General features: G+C 41.4%; 2 long non-coding RNA genes across 3 annotated transcripts; both read right to left on the minus strand.

Moving 5' to 3' along the window:
• Positions 1–12,125: 12,125 nt before the first annotated feature.
• On the minus strand, positions 12,126–12,796 carry LOC132887395 (uncharacterized). Of its 2 annotated transcripts, none has more exons than XR_009654819.1 (5): positions 12,736–12,796; positions 12,614–12,643; positions 12,463–12,507; positions 12,248–12,307; positions 12,126–12,146 (listed from the first exon to the last, which is right to left on the minus strand). It is a non-coding gene; the product is annotated as an uncharacterized LOC132887395 (long non-coding RNA). The 2 variants fall into 2 exon arrangements; XR_009654820.1 differs by having other exon boundaries at positions 12,248–12,381.
• Positions 12,797–13,056: 260 nt separating this feature from the next.
• On the minus strand, positions 13,057–13,643 carry LOC132887394 (uncharacterized). The gene is made up of 3 exons (XR_009654818.1): positions 13,443–13,643; positions 13,250–13,355; positions 13,057–13,144 (listed from the first exon to the last, which is right to left on the minus strand). It is a non-coding gene; the product is annotated as an uncharacterized LOC132887394 (long non-coding RNA).
• Between the last annotated feature and the right edge of the window lie 8,978 nt (positions 13,644–22,621).

Consider the following 22,621-nt stretch of genomic DNA (forward strand, 5'->3'; position numbering starts at 1 on the left):
GTACATGTGACTAGTGACAATAAAGGGCTTCTGATTTGGTGGCCTTAATACATTACACTGCATTAATGAAAAAGGGTTTGGTGCACCAAACTAGAAGCTCTGTGCAGTGAAAATTAAGTCATGGAGCCCAGAGGAAAATAAACAGACTCAGTGCAATCACTGTATAATTAAAAGCAAACAAAATGCCGGCTGGATAATGTGCTTGATAATCATAATTATATTTAGTAATAAAAAATATATGGCAGGAGATTGATATGACAACATGCCTAATTGTAGGCTACTTGGAGTGAGTCCTACCTAGTTGTACTTATCCTGAGAGGAGGGGCTGTTAGCAGATTGAGGACCTTTGTGGGTGGGCCTTTGTGTGAGACAAACGGGAATGTATTTGATATATGAACTCAAAAGTACCTGGGTTTTTATATACATTTTGTGCATACAAAGCACTCCATTAAAAGAATAATTTAATTTCCTACACACACATTGAACCTTATACTTTCTACTTCAACCATGTGTATGCATAATTTTATCGGTGTGTGTGTAAGTAATTTTTGGTGAATCTTCTGCCAAAGTAATGCTTCCAAACTATGGTTTTGACAAATCTATAACTATCATAAATGAAGTAGGAAACTAAAGTAGGAAACTTATCAGATGTTAACAATCCAATCTGCATTAAACAGCACTCAGGCATGCTTTGTGCTCAATATGTGTTAAGCCGTTTCCAAAAAATAATAATAATAATAATGAGCATGCCCTGGGCTTTTTTTTAAAATAGAGATCTAGAACAATGAGCAATGGACAAACCCTTACCAGTTACTTTGTTAGGAATTCACACAAAAACTGGTATAGGACCTTATTTTATTCTTAAAATAGCCTTGATTATTCATGGAATGGATTCCACAAGATGTTGAAATACTCCTTTGAGTTTATGGTCCATACTGACGAGGATTAAATTACATAATTGCTGCATATTTGTCAGCTGCACATTCATTCTATGAGTCTCCCATTTTACCACATCCCAAAGGTCCTGTCTATATTCAGAACTCATGACTGGACACCACTGAAGTATGCTGAACTCATTGTGATGCTCATGGATCCAGGTTGAGATGACTTTTGCTTTGTGACATGTTGCATTATCTTGCTGGAAGTAGCCATTATAAGATGGGTAAACTGCAGTGGCAAACCGTTACTATTAGAGCTGTGGCTTCAGCTCAGCCAAAACTTAGCCAGACACAACAAAAAAGCAACAGGGCAAAAGATTTTGCAAGGGATTAGCGGCAGGCTGCCAGGTCACTCCATTGTGTGTAGTTGTTGATGTTGATTTTAAAAATAACTAAGTAGATTATACAGGGAAATGAATACTTAAGTCTGAGTGAAAAATACGGTGGCGAGCATGCATGGAAGAAGTGTGGAGGCAGAAATCTTAGCTTCTCAGTCATTCGCCTGTGCTACTTGCTCTTGATAGTACTGGCTTGACCGCTTTATTAGCATTCGCTAACACTACTGATGAACGTTACACTGGCTGGAAGGTTACTTTACTGCTGCGCTGACAGCACTGACTTGCAGTTAAGCTCGGACTGGCCTTCAAGAGGCCTATGACGATAAATATTTGGTCCCTCCCACTATAAATCAAAATCTGATTGCTTAATTCATCTGTTACTTCCTACATAAACATACATTGCCATGGACTTCTGTCCGAGCAATGAAGTCCTAACCAATGAATGAGCCGGCTCTAAACCCTTCTCTGTCTAGAGACAACAAACAAAAAATCTCATTGGACAACTCTATTTTCATGTTTTTAGGACTGTAACCCTTTCATTTCTGAAGCAGATTTGACAGAAAATGAGGCCAAGTTAGAATTGGAAAAGCATAATTTTATAATGAAATTACAAAAGAATGAAAGCAATTAAATATAACATTTGAAATGCTGATACAACCCCGATTCCAAAAAAGTTGGGACAAAGTACAAATTGTAAATAAAAATGGAATGCAATAATTTACAAATCTCAAAAACTGATATTGTATTCACAATAGAACATAGACAACATATCAAATGTCGAAAGTGAGACATTTCGAAATTTCATGCCAAATATTGGCTCATTTGAAATTTCATGACAGCAACACATCTCAAAAAAGTTGGGACAGGGGCAATAAGAGGCTGGAAAAGTTAAAGGTACAAAAAAGGAACAGCTGGAGGACCAAATTGCAACTCATTAGGTCAATTGGCAATAGGTCATTAACATGACTGGGTATAAAAAGAGCATCTTGGAGTGGCAGCGGCTCTCAGAAGTAAAGATGGGAAGAGGATCACCAATCCCCCTAATTCTGCACCGACAAATAGTGGAGCAATATCAGAAAGGAGTTCGACAGTGTAAAATTGCAAAGAGTTTGAACATATCATCATCTACAGTGCATAATATCATCAAAAGATTCAGAGAATCTGGAAGAATCTCTGTGCGTAAGGGTCAAGGCCGGAAAACCATACGGGGTGCCCGTGATCTTCGGGCCCTTAGACGGCACTGCATCACATACAGGCATGCTTCTGTATTGGAAATCACAAAATGGGCTCAGGAATATTTCCAGAGAACATTATCTGTGAACACAATTCACCGTGCCATCCGCCGTTGCCAGCTAAAACTCTATAGTTCAAAGAAGAAGCCGCATCTAAACATGATCCAGAAGCGCAGACATCTTCTCTGGGCCAAGGCTCATTTAAAATGGACTGTGGCAAAGTGGAAAACTGTTCTGTGGTCAGACGAATCAAAATTTGAAGTTCTTTATGGAAATCAGGGACGCCGTGTCATTCGGACTAAAGAGGAGAAGGACGACCCAAGTTGTTATCAGCGCTCAGTTCAGAAGCCTGCATCTCTGATGGTATGGGGTTGGATTAGTGCGTGTGGCATGGGCAGCTTACACATCTGGAAAGACACCATCAATGCTGAAAGGTATATCCAGGTTCTCGAGCAACATATGCTCCCATCCAGACGACGTCTCTTTCAGGGAAGACCTTGCATTTTTCAACATGACAATGCCAAACCACATACTGCATCAATTACAGCATCATGGCTGCGTAGAAGAAAGGTCCGGGTACTGAACTGGCCAGCCTGCAGTCCAGATCTTTCACCCATAGAAAACGTTTGGTGCATCATAAAACTGAAGATACGACAAAAAAGACCTAAGACAGTTGAGCAACTAGAATCCTACATTAGACAAGAATGGGTTAACATTCCTATCCCTAAACTTGAGCAACTTGTCTCCTCAGTCCCCAGACGTTTACAGACTGTTGTAAAGAGAAAAGGGGATGTCTCACAGTGGTAAACATGGCCTTGTCCCAACTTTTTTGAGATGTGTTGTTGTCATGAAATTTAAAATCACCTAATTTTTCTCTTTAAATGATACATTTTCTCAGTTTAAACATTTGATATGTCATCTATGTTCTATTCTGAATAAAATATGGAATTTTGAAACTTCCACATCATTGCATTCCATTTTTATTTACAATTTGTACTTTGTCCCAACTTTTTTTGGAATCGGGGTTGTATATTTGGGCCTTCTCTGAAGGCCTAGAAGGCCCTGACGGTTCCCCTCTGGCAAACTGTGGCTATATTCACATTCAAAAGATCCTTGATTGGTATGAAGGACCCAGAAATCATTCTTCACACCATAAATACCAACCAAAAATCTTGAACCAAAAGAGGTTCCATCCATCCATTATCTGTAGCCACTTATCCTGTTCTACAGGGTTGCAGGCAAGCTGGAGCCTATCCCAGCTGACTATGGGCGAGAGGCGGGGTACACCCTGGACAAGTCGCCAGGTCATCACAGGGCCAACAGAGGTTGTGTCCATGTATTCATGCAGTTAATATTGAATTCATACCCTACCATCTGCATGTTGGAGCAGAAATCAGGGTTTATCACACCATGCAACATCTCATCTCATCTCATTATCTCTAGCCGCTTTATCCTTCTACAGGGTCGCAGGCAAGCTGGAGCCTATCCCAGCTGACTACGGGCGAAAGGCGGGGTACACCCTGGACAAGTCGCCAGGTCATCACAGGGCCAACAGAGGTTGTGTCCATGTATTCATGCAGTTAATATTGAATTCATACCCTACCATCTGCATGTTGGAGCAGAAATCAGGGTTTATCACACCATGCAACATTTTTCCAATTATTTTGACTCTCCAGTTTTTGCCAAGTCTGTGTCCACTGTAGCCTCAGATTCCTGTTCTTTTTTTTTTTTCAAAATATTTTTATTGGCAAAAATAAGAATGACGATGAAACTGCAGTACAGACTTACCAAATACTTTTCTCATCTTTTTTTTAAAGAACAGACAGACAACTAGATAAAGGAAACATTAACAACAACAGCCACGAAAATAAAATTAATAAAACAAAACAAAATCAACTAATTAATCCCAACATTTACACGTCCCACTCTGGCTGAGGCAGAAATCACAAACATGGATATTTAACAAACCAGCATCTAATCTGGCAGGACCCACAACTCATTAAAATATGAAATAAAGGATTGCCACTTGGAAACACCCTCTCATTGTGTATTTAATTTTCTCAAGTTTGAGAAAGAACATGGTGTCCTTAAGCCACTGAGACACGGGGTGGGGGGTATTAGAAGACTTCCACTGGAGGAGGAGGCGGCATTTGGCTATCAAAGTGGTGAAATTAATAATTTCTCGTTGAACAGGATTGAATAGCCTTGGGTCAACAGGAGTTCCAAAATGTATGTCAATTCCCATTATGGTGGATATTATATTGAAATAACTGGACCAATAATTGTGTAGGCGAGGGCAAAAGAAAAACATATGACTCAGATGACACTGTGAATTTGAACAAGGGTCACATTTGTCCTCAGGTGGATAAGGCGCCATACCATAAATCTAGGGACCCGGGTTCGATTCCGGCCCGAGGTCATTTCCCGATCCTTCCTCGTCTCTCTCGTTTCCTGTCTCTACACTGTCCTATCCAATAAAGGTGAAAAAAGCCCCAAAAAAATACACACAAAAAAAAAATATTGAGCACAACAGGGTTTTTAATATGCATTGCCATCTTGACTGGAAGAGAAGAATATATAAGAGCAGATATAGAGGACGAATTAGGGCAGAATTTAGCTTCTAGTTTGCACCAAATTAAATTAGGAAAATCAATCCAACAGCATATTTTATGAATATGGGTTGCCCAATAGTAAAATAGAAAATTTGGCAGGGCAAGACCCCCACTAAACTTGCATTTCTGTAGTAATGATCTACGGACCCTTGGAGATTGTGCACCCCAAATAAAGGAGCCAATTACCTTATCTAAAGAGTCAAAGAAACATTTAGGTAAAAATAAAGGAATTGATTGAAATAGATAAAGGAATTTCAGGAGAATGTTCATTTTCACAACATTAATCTTTCCTACCAAAGAGAGAGGCAAATTATTCCATCTCTGAAGATCAGATTTAACTTGAGCTACATGTGGGATGAAGTTAGCAGAAAAGAGTCCAGAAAAAGTGCGAGTCACATAGACACCAATATACTTAAATCCAGAAGGACTGATTTTAAAAGGCAAATCGGCTTGTTGGAGAAGCAAACCAGCTGCATTAATAGGGAAACATTCACTTTTATTAAGATTTACCTTGTAACCTGAGAATGAGCAAAACTTATCTAAGATGGATAGGACATTTGGAAGGCAAGATACAGGATCTGTAACATACATCAACAAATCGTCTGCATACAGAGACAGATGATATTCAACACCATTACAGATAACACCCCTTAGTGATGTGGAGGAACGTATTGAGATAGCCAAAGGTTCAATCACCAAAGCAAAGAGGGATGGAGATAGAGGGCACCCCTGGCATGTCCCACGTTCCAACATGAAATAATCTGAGTGAACATCATTAGTATGGACACTGGCTTGTGGTGAAGTGTACAGTAATCTCACCCATCTAATAAATTTATCGCCAAAACTGAATTTTTCCAGAACTGCAAACAGGTACCCCCACTCCACCCTGTCAAACGCTTTTTCAGCATCCATAGAGACCACAATTTCAGGTAGGTTGTCAGAGGGCTTGGAATAAATTATATCAAAAAGAGTATGAGTATTAAAGAATATATGGTGACCCTTGATAAAACCTGTTTGATCCTCAGAGATAATATTAGTCAAAACCTTCTCTAAACGACTGGCAACAGCCTTTGCCAAAATCTCCACATCAGCATTGAGTAAGGACAGGGGTCTATAAGAGCTACACAAAGTGGGATCCTTCTCACTTTTTAAAAGAAGAAAAATTGAAGCTTGGGTCAAAGTAGGTGGTAACGAGCCATTTTCAAAAGATTCATTAAACATTGTGCAAAAGTAAAGGGGACAATTTATCGATAAATTTCTTAAAGAACTCAATAGGGAGTCCATCCGGGCCAGGGGACTTATTAGATTGCATTGCTTTAATTGAAGATTTTAATTCCTCAAGGGAAAGAGAAGCGTCCAATTCCTTTGCTCTGTTAGGTTCAATAGAGATCTTGCAGTCACGTGACCGGAAAGTACACAACCGCCATCGTGTCGGTCAAAAACACCGCTGAATACTGCTGCACTCGTGTACAGAATGGATCAATTTCAACCGACGGACCACACGGCTCATTTTTCTAATGAACAGATAACTAGATATATGTCTAAAATAAACGATCTACAGATTTGTGACCCTTATGGCTTTCCGGACAGAGTTTTCACGACTGGATTTTGAACTGCCAGCGGAATACCTGGACGTGTATGATTACCTCATCAACTTTCTCTCACTGTTCAGTGGTGAAGCACTGCGTGCTTATAAATCTCTGGACAGTTATCTTTACAGAAATTCAGGATTTGTCAGCGACTCAGATGTGGCATCTTGTAAACAAGAAAATGATCCTCACTGGATGGGTAAGTCACTTAAGTATTGAGTATAGCACTGACCAGCCGATTATAGAATAAGGTAATTCCAAATCGTCCGTGTTGTTTACATGGATCTGGCGTTGGAGAGGTAGAGGCTTGGCAGTGGAGGTTTGAGTAGCTGTTTTCTGAGCTTAGTCAACAGGCCGGCTCTGCCTGTAGCCTCGCTTTTGCTTCGGCTCCCGGCGCTGCCTCCTTCGCTTTGCTTCCGATAGCAATCCACGGAGACCCCGCTGGTCTCACAATCTGGTCTTGTCCGGAATGTTGTTTTTTTCTCTCGTCCGGAATGTTGTGCATGCGATGGAAATTGCTACAAACCATCATTTTCTGCTGGAAACCAATGTCCAGTAAGTCCATACGGTTGTAGTGGATATTGAAGTCCGGTACAGACGAACAACACGCAAAAATACACACAAAAAACATAAAAACCGTGCACAGGTAGGGAGAGCTTGTAGCCGCAGCCGTTGTAGTAGAATTGTATATAGTAGGGTTTTCCAGAAGAAAAGGTAGAAGTAAAAGCAGAAGTAGAAGTAGAAGGCGGAATATGGCGTTTGACACAATCTGAATCGGCTGTGACATCACATGCAAGATCTCTATAGTGGGAATTTGAAGATCAGCCAGAAACTTGTTCATTTCAGTGGTGTCAGTGGGGAATTGAGATTTGTATAAGTAGGAATAAAAATATTTAAATGTGTTATTAATTGCTAGAGGATCAGTGACAATAACATTGGAGTCCTTATTAACCTGGTATATAAGACGCAAAGTGGATTGACGCTTCAACTGGTGAGCTAGCAATCGGCTTGGTTTATCACCATGTTCATAGTAAATACCTCTGGTTTGTAATAGCATACGCTCTGCATTTCTGGTAGAGATGAGATCAAACTCCGCTTTAAGGTTTAGCTGCTTTTTAAATAATTCTAGAGAGGGAGTAGAGGCACATTCTCGATCAAGGTCATCAATAGCAGAGGCTAACTCTATAAGTCTATCATTCCATTTCTTGTTAGAATAAGAAGAAAAAGATATAATTTGCCCCCTAAGAAAGGCTTTTAGAGACTCCCAAAGTAATGAATAAGATGTGGATTCATTTTGATTAAAGGACAGGAAGTCATCAATAGATTTGGAAATAAACTCACAAAATGAATTATCTGCAAGTAATAGAGAGTTAAATCTCCAGAGGGGAGGAGTAGGTTCCCAGATAGCAAAAGGGCGTTGATTCGACGGGGAATCATCGGCATGTTCTTCGACCATACGCCGTCGAATCATCGTGGATCACCGGCGTTGATTCAACACCGCTTTGCTCATACGAGTTTGTGTTGAAACGACGTTGAAAAGTGGATGGTGGCCGACAGAGAATAGACCCACTTTCACCCTTTATTCAACTACGGATTTCGGTCGATTTATAGTTTAATTTTCGGCGATCATTCATCCAACTTTACTTCCTGTTTTATGTACAACAGGAAGGCTACAAATTAAGCAAAACAGGCTAAATTAAACTAGCTAACAATAAAGCATCGGGGCTCTTGCCTAGGATGAACACACACATGCATACTTCAACCATGAAAGTGAAACTTAATTTATATCAATGTGCGTAGGCTACGTCCTGTTTTATGTACAACAGGATATAAAAATGCATGCAACAATGCACCTCTCCTAATGTTTGTCAAGCTATCTACACTGTGTGCACAATTATTAGGCAAGTGAGTACTCTGACCCTACCATTATTTCTATGCATGTTTTCCAACCGCAAGCTAGATACACTTGAATGCTAATTGGATTTAAGCATTCTCAGGTGGTATTTATTTGTGTAATGAGGGAGGGTGTGACCTAAAGTCATTAATACTCTATATTAAGGTGTGCATAATTATTAGGCAGCTTCTTTATCTCAGGCAAAATGGGCCAAAAAAGAGATTTAACAGACACTGAAAAGACTAAAATTGTAAAATGCCTATCAGAGGGATGCAGCACTCTTGAAATAGCTAAGCTATAGAAATGTGAGCACAGAACAATCAAACGTTTTGTTGCAAATAGTCAACAGGGTCGCAAAAATGTGTGGAGAAGAAAAGACATAAATTAACCGCAAAAGACTTGAGAAGGATTAAACATGAAGCTACCAGGAACCCATTATCCTCCAGTGCTACAATATTCTAGAACTGCAACCGACCTGGAGTGTCCAGAAAGACAAGGTGTTCGGTGCTCAGAGACATGGCCAAGGTAAGGAAGGCTGAAACACGACCACCACTAAACAAGACTCACAAGTTGAAATGTCAAGATTGGGCCAAGAAATATCTGAAGACAGATTTTCCGAAGGTTTTATGGACGGATGAAATGAAAGTGACTCTGGATAGACCAGATGGATGGGCCCATAGCTGGATAACTAATGGACACAGGGCACTTTGACTCAGACACCAGCAAGGTGGTGGAGGGGTAATGGCATGGGCTGCTATTATTAAGGATGAGCTAGTTTGACCATTTCAAGTTGAAGATGGACTTAACATCAACTTCCAAACCTACTGCCAGTTTCTAAAAGATACATTCTTCAAGCAGTGGTATGGGAAGAAGTCTGCATCATTCAAGAAGGCCATGATTGTTATGCAGAACAATGCACCATCACATGCATCCAAGTACTCCACTGCTTGGCAAGCCCGCAAAGGCCTTAAAGATGACAAAGTAATGACATGGCCCCCTTCCTCACCTGACTTAAACCCTATTGAGTACTTGTGGCCCCTTCTTAAGCATGAGATTTACAGCGAGGGAAGACAATACACCACTCTGAATAGCATTTGGGAGGCCATGGTTGCTCCTGCACAAAAAGTTGATCGTCAACAAATCAAAAAACTAACAGACTGGATGGAAGGCTTATGGCAGTTATTGAAAAGAAGGGTGGCTATATTGGTCACTGAATATTTTTGAAATGCTAGAAGTGTTTATTTGTTAATTCTGAGTTGTTTATTTGTTACACTGAAAATTAAAATAAACAAGTGAGCTGGGAAACTTTAAGCTTTTCATTTAGTTGCATAATAATTCTGCACACTAAATGTTGCCTAATAATTCTGCACACTTATATATTCCCCTGAGAAGGCCTAAACTCCCCTTTCCTTTGTTAATCATTCTGGTTTTAGGTTTAACAAATATTTGGATTGACTGAGAGCACTGTATTTGTTCAACGACAAAATTAATCATCAGGAATACAACTTGCCTAATAATTGTGCACACAGTGTAATGAGGCATAACTTTTAACATTTATAAGGAACAGAACACACTTGAACAAGTTCTTAGAAACATTTTATGATTTATTTATAATTTATAATTGTGGCCTATTCCTCCTGCGGCGCAGACACCTGTACATGGAAACAGAAAAACATAACCAAAATTAATTTGATGCAGCATTGATAAAGAAAGTCAGCAGTAGGCTATGGGTTTCTAAATGCCACCCTACCTCACGTCTCCTCATCCCTCCCTCTCTCTCTGGCGCATACTTAAGCCACTTCTTGATTGCATCACTAAAAGTAGCGTGTGTGCTCCCTGGCAGCTGCTTTTGTAGAGCATCTGAAAGAAAAAGAACAAAACAACATTGAGACTTTGCATGGTGATAATTGTTAAAGTTTGAGTTGTTAAGACTATGCATGTCACACTCTAGTGGTAGGTGGCAAGTAATGGTACTAGTACAGAAAATATATGTAAAAATCAGAAACCATAGATGTGAATCTTGTGACAATTTAAACGGGATAAAAAAAAACATTTTAATTTCCCCATTGACACAAAGCGGAAATAGAAATGCCACTACCGGACCGTTCGTCACTGTCAGCCTCCCTGGACTTGCCTGCACACCTGCTTTTTCTGAGTAAGGCGCCTGGTGAGTTTCTTAATCCTTTTTAATCCTTTGCATCTTTCACAATATGTTTGTTGTCGTTATAATCGTAATGTTACAGTTAGTGAAGGAGTTATCAAAGAACGTTTAGAAGTAGTGTGCAAGTACTTGCGACAGCTTACTATTTTACCCTCTTTTACAGCTTTGTGCACATGCATAACCTACCAAACAGGACATCATGGATCTTGGTGTCCTTAAACGCAGTTTTTTCCCCCTTTCCAGCCCAGTTAAATTGGCTGGCCAAGCTGTTGACCAGGAGGCTACGCAGCATCTGTATCACTGTGACCCCTACGTCGGTTCCTCCACAAAGGGCTAAGGTAGACACCTGATAGAATAAAATGTAGCATGAAGACAATAATGAGAAAGTATTCAGTGTTTATCATTGTTTCATTGATTCACAATGATATTAAGTATTTGTGTTTCTTTTTGCAGGTGTTGCAGATGACTGGAAAGGAAAGGTAAGACTCAATAAGTACCATTAGCTGCTTTTGTTTGGCATCTTCCTTCACCAGGGCCTCTGCTGCCAAAAACTCCTCCATGGTGGAGAGTGGGAGCTTGATTAGGGGCGATGTCTGGGGTGTCTTGTCTCCCCATCTCTCTCCTTAGGGCCCTGACCTCTTGCGCCAGCCTTCCTACTTCCCCCTTCAGCTCCCTGTTTTCCTCCCTCAGCTGGCCAAGGAGAGCGATGACTGTGCTGATGCCCATGTCTGTTAAGTAACACCAAACATTAGGACTTTTATTTCATATTGCTGGTCATTTCTGATCAGTGATTACAGTTGATGACTCACCACGCAGCAACTGATTGTTCCCCTGTTGCGGTGGCAGAGGTGTGGCTGAAATATCAGAGAGTACAATTTAGTTCACTACAAGGTGCGCCTTAATTTAAATTTCTGTTCTAAATTTACAATTTTCATGTTTGTTGATGGGCGGCACGGTGGTGTAGTGGTTAGCGCTGTCGCCTCACAGCAAGAAGGTCCTGGGTTCGAGCCCCGGGGCTGGCGAGGGCCTTTCTGTGTGGAGTTTGCATGTTCTCCCCGTGTCCGCGTGGGTTTCCTCCGGGTGCTCCGGTTTCCCCCACAGTCCAAAGACATGCAGGTTAGGTTAACTGGTGACTCTAAATTGGCCGTAGGTGTGAATGTGAGTGTGAATGGTTGTCTGTGTCTATGTGTCGGCCCTGTGATGACCTGGTGATTTGTCCAGGGTGTACCCCGCCTTTCGCCCATAGTCAGCTGGGATAGGCTCCAGCTTGCCTGCGACCCTGTAGAAGGATAAAGCGGCTTGAGATAATGAGATGAGATGAGATGTTTGTTGATTGATTTCCTCTTTGACTTAATGGAAGCTGTGACGTGGCTGGGGTGAATCTGAAAAATTGTATAGTCAGTTGATCAAAATGCATCTACATAGATATTTGTTTGTTGTTTTTTTGTCGTTTTTGGCATAAATAAAGGCAATGCATAGTTACCATGGGTTAGTGGCTGGCTGTGAAGGAAAGGGCCTGGCGGGGTTTCTGAAGACGGTGAATCTGAAAAATAGTAAGCAGTCAGTTTTCCTCCCTCAGCTGGCCAAGGAGAGCAATGACGGTGCTGATGCCCATGTCTGTTAAGTAACACCAAACATTAGGACTTTTATTTCACATTGCTGGTCATTTATGACCAGTGATTACAGTTGTGGACTCACCACGCAGCAACTGATTGTTCCCCTGTTGCGATGGCAGAGGTGTGGCTGAAATATCAGAGAGTACAATTTAGTTCACTTCAAGGTGCGCCTTAATTTAATTTCTGTTCTAAATTCACAATTTTCATGTTGATTGATTTCCTCTTTGACTTACCATGGAAGCGGTGACGTGGCTGGGGTGAATCTGAAAAATTGTATAGTCAGTTGATCAAAACGCATCTACATAGTTTTTTTTTTTAGTCGTTTATGGCATAAATCAAGGCAATGCATAGTTACCATGGGTTAGTGGCTGGCTGTGAAGGAAAGGGCCTGGCGGGGTTTCTGACAACGGTGAATCTGAAAAATAGTAAGCAGTCAGTTGATCAAAACATCTTCACTTACTCATTGGTATTTTAATTTCTGGCATAAATAAAGGAAATGCATAGTTACCATGAGTTAATGGCTGGCTGTGAAGAAACAGGCCTGGCTGGGTGTCTGAAGACGGAAATGAAAGCATTATTATTTCAGACAACTTCTAGGTCTTTAGTAGAACAACAACAAGTGGTACAGATAGCCACCTTCATTAAGGGAGGGGAATTGCCACTCGTTGTCCAGCTGAGTGGCGTCAATAGATGGTGGCCTCCTCCCCCTACGGCTTGGTCCTGCCTCCTCCTCGCTGTCCTCCTCCAAATACCTTTTGTTTGGTCTTTAAAATAAACCCAGGACCTTACTGACACAGCTCAAAACACAAACGAAACCGTAATTGAACTTATAACTGCAAGTTGTGATTTAAAAAAGAAAACACTTTTACCGTCTTTTCCTTGGCCCCATCTCACCATCATCCGATTGCAGGTCTGCTGTAAGGCAGCCTTCCTCAAGCGATCGGGTCAGGTAACGTCTTGCTTTGGCAAAGGTGCCTGAAAGGGAAGGCAGTCTTAATGAAATTGGCTTAATGCAGTATTGAAGTATTGTCACTGGTTTAATGAAGTAGCTATGCAGCTCACCACAGGTTGCCAGCACCCTTATTTTTTGATGGAATCGCCATCCTTGTCCCGGGGGGGTGCAGTTCATGGCGGCCTTCACAGCTTTGTTTCCGCCAAAGGTTGGCCAGTAGCATCCCACTTCTCCGTCAACATCTACCACCCAGCTGGACGGCACAACTGCTGCACTCCGGTCTTGGAATTCCACAACTTTCCAAATCTGTGCCATCTATAATAAAAAAAAAAATAAAAAAAGTACTCCATGGAAAGGATAGTTAGTGCCTGCCATCCAGCTGGAGTACTCCAACTGTCCAGATTCCTTCTAATGCATAAGTAAAGATGTGTTTCTTTGTGTGTGTGTGTGTGTGTGTGTGTGTGTGTGTGTGTGTGTGTGTGTGTGTGTGTTTGTTTGTTTTTTTTTTTTGTGTGTGTGTTTTTTTTTTTTCTTCCCATATAGGTTTACGAATGGTGACGAAGAGGGATTGCCACAAAGGTCTATCCATCTGGGAACAACACACATTTGCCCTGGACAACCTCAAGCCGGTCAACGTTAAGGCAGCTGTCTATGCCAAATACTCTGTAGCAGCCAATGCTTGTGGAGGGGCAAGGATAGTGGAAATATGACTCCCTCCTCTTGAATTTCATGTAAACCACAAAGACAGGGTCACCATGTTTAATTATGTTTTTCACCATTACGATTTCATTTTTAATCACTAGGCAATCATCGCCCTGCTTTGAAGAAAAACAGAAATCATTGAAATGCACTTTTTTAAATTGCTGGCCAGAACTTAAGTGTTGGGGTAATGGACCCTCCTGGTGTGGGTGTAACAACTGTGGTTGTGTAGGTGGTGGTGGAAATAAACAAACTGGCTCCTCTGAAAGGCGTTTGACAACCTGTTGTAAAGGTTGAGATGGCTTGCGTAGCATTTTTTTTTAGTTTACCCAAATAATTCTCGTAAGGAAAGGATGAGATGTTGTCTAGGGAACCATACTGGCGGTACTCATGTGTCAGATGTATTGTTTGATGTACGCTAAACACAATCTCGTCTTTACCATACACCTCTCCAAAATGCTTTACAAAAGCCATTAACAATTTTTCGGAAAAACAAACCATACTTTCAGAAATGTTTGGTGTGAGTAGCAAAAACATGGCCACAGAAAACAACATGAAGTTTTCATAGAGATCTTGTGGAAGAATGTCCCTCAGAACTAATGGCCCACTGTAAATCATAAATTGGCGCAGCTCTGCCGCTTTCCACCTATCAATTTCGGCGAGTTCACGGGGTTTCCGTGCAAAATCAGCTGTCCCTATTGGAGTATAGGGACGAAGCTGTATTAACTTTTCGGAGATGGCTTTAATGGCTCTTGTAGGCTGCCTTGTAGAGTTTTTTTCCCCCTCATCCAAAAATGTATCAACTTTTTCATAACGCCAAGGCAACATAAATGCATATAATCTATTGGGAAGGCAGACACCGTTTTCACCAGACCCGTCAGAGGACTTCTGTTGATGTGGTGGTCCTCGTCTACCATATTTTCAAACTCCTCGTCTGACCTTAGCCTAACATCAGTCTCAGGATACGTCATTTTTTTCTGCCAAATACCAGTCTGATGGCATTTATCGCATCTGGAGTACCCATTATGGCATTTAATTTGTTTTACAAATGCTCGAGCAGGAGCATCACAAATGAAGGATGAAATGGCCACCGTCAGCTTTCTACCTCCAAATGTTACCCCATTGCAAAGCAGATCAGAGAGGTCTTTAACAAACTGCGTCAGATAATCAAACACATTGGAGGGTTTTCCAGGGCCACAAAAGATGCCAACTAAAAACGGTGTTCTAGTGTAATCGCAATCAATCAGTGCCAAATAGGCCAAAACTGAAGCCTGGTGCTTTTGAAAATAGGGAGACCATCGATGTTAAATTGAACTCTTATTGTTTGAATAACATCTGGTAAATGGATGGTGCTTAATTTGGACAAAATTCCCTTTGCCAAGCCAAAATGGAAGTATTCCCCATTACCTATGGTCTGTAATGGTACTGCAGGCTTAGTGCCCAATAAGGTCCTAGCATCCTTGGGCAGTTCAGGGTGGCTTGTTCTCAAAATGGTCAACAGAGCAGTAATGGCAATCAAAGGCACAGAGAATGATGCAGCCCAGTGTTTTAATTTTTGGTGAAGCCCTGACTCTTCAAAAGAGTCACCATCAATATGACTGTCACTGTCACCCTCTGAAGACATGCTACTGCTGTCAGACTCTGCATCACTGCACCCTCCCAACTCAACAGAATCCCCACCATCCTCATCTAAACCCATTGATGATGCAGGCCTGGGTGATGCAATTGAAGGAGAGACTTGAGCAGCAGGATTACCCAGAGCTGACTCAAAATCAGACAGAATCTGCCTTTCTGACATTTCAGTAGCTGTCACAACACGTCTTCTTTTTGACCGATAAGAAGCCATGTTCTCTCCCCTAAAGAAATAAATGTCTGCAGTACCTTTTGAGGGAATGATGGGGTAGTGGTCTTCAGGTTCCATTGAGGTAAACATGGGGGGAACAAAGACAACAACATTTACGTCATTACGTTTGAAATAACCTTACACACACACACACAGTTCAAACAATTGTTTTATAGAAAGTTCTGTTTTAATACCAACAATGTTTTAACAATGTCTGGAGTCATGTTCTAATGGCTGCGACCCATACTGCCCTACAAAGCCAAAAGACCTTAATATCACTTAAGGTCAACATGAGTTATTGCCATTTTTGGAACAGAGGACATCAGTTGTATCATGTGATGAATTATTTCGAGTCATTTCTGTTTTTTTCTGGTAACAATAAGATGTCGTTTTTACCGTAACTTCCAAAAGCAAAGGGAAAACCAAGGCAGAAGCCTGTAATGAGTCTGATGAGTTAAGGTCTTTTGGCTTTGTAGGGCAGTATAGGCCTACAGCGTTACAAAGCCCAGCCCCCTCAAGCCGGGTATAGAGCTACCGGTTATAACCACGGCCTATTGAGGTATTTCACTCACGTGACCAAGTCATGTGATGCTGCCATTTTGGACGGCACGGCTCAAGTCAGTTTGAATGCGAGGAAGGCGACAAACGAAAAACATAAAAGAAAAAGGAGCGAGATGCAGAAAACACCTTCACTATCCAGCGACGTAGGGCATTTACAGGGCGAGCAGAGGGAGAGGTATTTGCAAAAATTGAGGTTAGCAGGCTTGGAGAACGACGTTTACCTGCTTCCACCAGGATTGTTCACTGACAGCTAAGATTTGTTCACATTTTCATTTACTTTTGGTCCTCAGGATAAACAAAATGTTATTAAATGTCATTGAAATAACTTCTTAGTCTGTTGAGACATGGCCCGTTATAAATTTTTCCTTTACTGTATTTACTAGTTTACTGAGCGCGCTCTGGGGCGGGCTGGCTGTCTGGCTAGCGCTCCGGGGCGGGCTGGCTGGCTGGCTAGCTAGCGCTCTGGGGCTAGCTAGCGCTCTGGGGCCGGCTGGCTAGCGCTTCGGAGCCGGCTGGCCGGCTAGCTAGCGCTCCGGGGCCGGCTGGGTAGCGCTCCAGAGCCGGCTGGCTGGCTAGCGCTCCGGGGCCGGCTGGCTGGCTAGCGCTCCGGGGCCGGCTGGCTGGCTGGCTAGCTAGCTAGCGCTCCGGGGCCGGCTGGCTGGCGCTCCGGGGCCGGCTGGCTGGCGCTCCGGGGCCGGCTGGCTGGCGCTCCAGGGCCGGCTGGCTACCGCTCCGGGGCCGGCTGGCTGGCTAGCTAGCGGTCCGGGGCCGGCTGGCTGGCTGGCTAGCGCTCCGGGGCCGGCTGGCTGGCTGGCTAGCGCTCCGGGGCCGGCTGGCTCAGTAAACTAGTAAATCCAGTAAAGGAAAAACTTGAGACTGAAAGGTTTTAACAGTCATCCAAATGACTGAACGTAAACATTGCTACAGTAACATACCAGCTACTGTTGTTGACATTAGCTAGCTTGCCGTCCAAAATGGCGGACACCGGGGCGTCACGTGACCCTGTGACGTCAGGTGAAATACCTCAATATACTCGATTGAAATGCTTTGTTTTCACTCCATCAAGACCACTACTTTGACTAGTTTTCAACTAAACAATGCATCTGCATGTTTATTGTATTAGTTGAGGGAATATAAGCAATTTCGTTCGTGGTACCTCAAACAAAGTGGTCACTACAGAAGCGTTGGCAGCCTGGATAATCTTTAAAGTTCATGGCCACGAGGCGCGACCCATGGCTACACAAAAGAACAGGTCAGCTCAAAACGACATGCGACCTAGGCCTACATGCTCGATTTAAACGCTGTTTTCACTCCAACGCTAAGTTTTCACTCCAACAAGACAAGTACTTCGACTCGTTTTTCGATTGAATAATGCATCTGCATTGTTGTTGTTTCAAATGGATACCAGTTGAGGGAAATTTCTCCAACGCGTGATATGACTGAAGTTCATCATAACTTCTTAAACTGCTTGAAATCGTATTCGAAATTCCCTTTATTAATAGTGACTGAATAATGGTACGTACCAGATGTCCAGGGATGAATGAAAATGTAGCGTGGTCCAGTGTTTTTCTCAATGTTGTTTCAATGGTCCAAGCGTAACAGCAGGCCAATCCACAAGAGAGTCGCGATCCAACCGAGTGGTGTGGGAGTTTCACGTGCACCCAGGTATATAACGAAAATGACGTCATCCAGTAAACAGCAGTGGTAATCGCACTGCATTATGGGACAGCATTGCTCATCCTACCAATGTTGAAAACTGGCCGGCAAAAGTGACGATGGTTCAACATCGTATATTCGACCTTCTCTGACGGTCGACAGATCAACCTTTACCCACGGTGATTCAACAGTGATAAATCGACCTTCTCTGACGGCGGAGAAATCGACGTTTCACGGCGCCGTTTCAGCGTTGATTTTCTGACTTACGACGGAAACCGACCATTCTGACCAAGAATCGGCGGCGTTTCAATGTCCCTCTGCTATCTGGGTTTAAGCATGGAGAACTGGATGTCTAGATACAAAGGCGTATGATCAGATATTAGAGGGTGATTCTTAGAATTTGTGCACTTTTAGAGTCTCTGGTCATATTTTTAAAAATAATAGCAATTTTGGACAAATTCCTCTTTCTATGTGAAAAAGATAATAAAAAACTCATAAAAAATTTACCACCTCTTAAATACAATTTTTTAATACTTTTCACCCTCCTGGAAGATGCAAAATCACTGTTTTTCCCTTGTCACACCCCCAGAGTTTCCAACCTCTACAATGCAAAAAAAGGTTAAAAGTATCAGTTATATGAGAAATGTTGATGCAGTTAAATTAAGAAAGACTAAAATAAATAAAATATAGTGTAATATTTCATTTAAGTCCACTGTCAATATTATATTTTATACAAAATGTACCTGTCACACACCATTGGCGTCATTTCCACCACAACGCCTACTTTCCCTTTAAAAAAGTTCTTGTGAAAGATTGTTTGGGTAGTTTCCATGGAAATGTGAAGTGACATCAGAGCACATGTTGGACATGGAGGCCAGTTAAATTTCCACCCACAACTATTGAAGAAAAATCAAGGTAAATATTGCTTGATCAGCAAATATATTTATTGTATGTCATTTCCAAACATGCTGTAGTTCCATTGTTGTTTTGAAAAAGATTGCAATTTTTGCATAAAAAGAATAATGTTGCATGCATGAAATGCTAACTCTCAATTCAAAGCTAATCAATGAAGCCATCATCCATTTTTCATGAAAAAATGTAGAAATGTCATTTCCACCACAGTCATTTCCACCACACTGCCATCTGTGGTGGAAAAGACAGTATGTGGTGGAAATGACATTTCAGATTATAAATGAGTGGTGTAGATTTTGAAAGTGAATATATTCCTTTAATAGGCCCTTACCTTTACTATATAATATACTACTATATACTACTATACTCTCAAAATGTACTTAAATCAATTTATTTTCATCTTTTTTAAGATGCCTCCAAAGACAACAAAAGAAAGATCACAAGCCTATCGAGACAAAATAAAAGCCGATCCTATAAAATATGAGGAGAAACTTAAACAAGACAGAGAGAGATATTTGAGGAAAAAGGAAAAAGGAGTTGTCAAGCCAATCACAGACATGACAAAGCGAGAGCAACGGAAACAGAGGAGACAATGGAGAACATATCAAAGGAACAGAAGAGAGAATATTAAAAAAACTCAAACATTGCAGACGTACCTTACCATTACCACACCACCACTGTCTCCTGAACCTGCCATTCAACATCAGGCTGTTGACCTGAATCAGGCTGTTGACCTGCAGCCCACACCACCATCTACGCAATCTGAGTACCAAAAGAAGAGAGGAAGAAGAAAGGTGGCAAGGCATCGCATGAAGGTGTACTCAGCCCTATTTGAAAGCAATGAGAAACTGCACAGAGCCTTACAACAAGTGGACAAATACCGCCAGATCGTGTCAGTGTGCTCAATCAGCCCCTCATTCCGACATGATCCATCTGCAATTTGGGCGCATCTATGGAAAGTTCTCTCCTTCCTCAAAGAGAAGTGTCCTTCAGCTAAAGTGCTGCACATTGTCAGTGATGGGCCAACGACCCAGTACCGGTCGAAAAAGAACTTTTACTTCTTTACCAACCTCCCGTATCAAATGGGCTGGGAAAAATTGACATGGAATTTCCTGGAGGCTGGCCATGGCAAGGGCCCGGCAGATGGCATTGGAGCGGCGGTGAAGAGAAGAGCTGACGCCATCATAGCTGGAGGAAAGGATCTTCAAAATGCACAAGTGCTCTTTAGTGAGCTTCAGCAGCAAACATCTGCTGTACAGCTTTTCTACGTTGAGCCGGAGGAGATTGACTCTATGGATGTGCATCTGCCATCGGAGCTGCAAACCATTCGTGGCACAATGAAAATCCATCAGGTAATAGTATGACAGTTGTCTCCTAAATAATTGTTGTGACTTACGTTATGAAACAATACTACTTTATTGTCAGTTTTCTCTTGAATTCATTTTGTATCCCTGAGCAAGACTCCATTCAGGAAAACATGCATTATATACTTTTGTGCACATAAAGTATCATGTGGAGTATTAAACACCGTCAGACAAACATGTAGCTTCGTAAGAGACCACCACAATCACAATATACGCACACTAATAGATTTTTTTCCCTCTCCTGTCAGATACTGTCTTCAAGTCCTAGCCAAATGTCATGGAGAATCCTCAGCTGCTTCTGCTCTGCACCAGTTAGTTGCCAGTGCTTCCAACCTGAAACGGTGGTCTTCCCTACATGGTATGAAAGCATTCCCTCTGCCAGTACATCACATCCCGTCGCATCCCATCACATGCAGCGCATTGCTGATCTTAACGAGGGCCTTGTTGGTCAGTGGTGTGCCGTCAATTATGATGGCGATGCCTATCCTGGCATCATTCAAGAAGCTGATGCGTATGGTGGCGCTCTAGTGAAAACTATGAGCCGAATTGGTGAAAATCGATTCTTTTGGCCCCTACGTGATGATATCATTTGGTATGAAACCATGAATGTCCTAGGCCTTATCCCTGAGCCTGTACCGGTCACTAAAAGGCACAAGGAAATTATTGTGCCCGTTTGGAAAGAAATCTGTGAGGCACTTCATAAAATGGAGCTCTGAACAGAGATAAAACTCTCTCTCTCTCTCTCTCTGTGTGTGTGTGTGTCTCTCTCTCTCTCTCTCTCTCTCTCTCCCTGTCTCACACAGACACTCACACTCAAACACACACATACTCATACACACAGTTGCAAAATACAGTAGTTTATACTGCAGTTAAAAGTTTTTTGTATTGTTAAGAATTAAGGTCAAGAGTTCATTGATTTCCTCAGTACACACACACACACACAGATTGAGAACAAAAAAACAGTTGTCTATGATACTAAAGTTACTGAAATAATCTTTTATTTGAAGTACTGTTGCCAACCCCCTGTTTTTGGGTTATTTACAGCATGTACTGTTACGGTTCTGTGAAAGTTTGAAGATTTTTTGAACAAGCCATAATTTAAATGTTAACCGCAACACTGAAGTGGACAGGTGTGCTCAGTTTTTTCACATGGTGTTGTAAAACGAAGTTGAATGATTGACATTTTTTCTAATAAATATATCTACGTGTTCTCTATGTGTTAAGTCACTGTCATTTCCACAACACCATGTCATTTCCATCACAGCTTGTCATTTCCATCACCACACATATTTTTCAGAAAATTTCCAAAAACTAGTCAGTTCATATTAAAATCACATATACATTTCTTGATGGTTTGCCTTACTTTATGTAACAAGACAGATTATTCATTATTTACAAGGACCTCCTCAAAGTAATATTGAATTTCACGCTGTGGAAAATGTACCTTTCAGCATTTGATCCTTAGAACTGTTAATTTACATCATTCAGAAATTAATGATTGTTGTAAATACTGGTAACTGGTACAACTAGTTAAACTAATGGTCCTAGAAGGATCCTGGGATGTTTAAATTATTGCACTGTTTATTTATTTCTGTTAATTGAAATGTGGTGGAAATGACAGTTGTTTATTCCGGGTCAGGTAAAATGTGAAAAATAACAATTATTCTTGTAAATTTAGTTTGAAATCTTATGGATCTCAATACTATAATGGTTATTTAAACATATGAATCTGTGTGAGTTCAAATTGGATAGTCTTTTTTTCACTCAACTTCACAAGGCCAAAGGTGCACATAATCTAAGAATCACCCTAGAATACTTGAGTAATCAGAGGAAACAACACATGAATTAAGTCTATTATCTACAAAAAAGTGGTCTATTCTCAAATATAACTGATGTACTGGGGAAAAGAAAGAAAATGTCTTTGCTAGGGGATTGCAGAATCTCCAAGGGTCAACCAAGCCACTTTGAGTCATAAAATCAGAAAAAGACCTAGCCATGGCTGAAAGGGGTATAGAGCAGGGACTAGAGCGATCCAGTACAGGGTCAAACACGCAATTCAGGTCACCTCCAAGAATCAATATGTGGGTGTTCAAATGGGGTATATTGCTAAGTAATCTATTAGAGAAATTAACATCAAAGTTTGGTGCATAAATATTAACCATCACCACTTTTGTTTGGATTAGTGTACCTGCAACTATAATATATCTGCCATCCTTATCAGCAATGATGTCTGTAGACTGAAACTGAAGATGTT

This window comes from Neoarius graeffei, chromosome 6 (assembly GCF_027579695.1).
Source record: "Neoarius graeffei isolate fNeoGra1 chromosome 6, fNeoGra1.pri, whole genome shotgun sequence".
NCBI classification, from domain to species: Eukaryota; Metazoa; Chordata; class Actinopteri; order Siluriformes; family Ariidae; genus Neoarius; species Neoarius graeffei.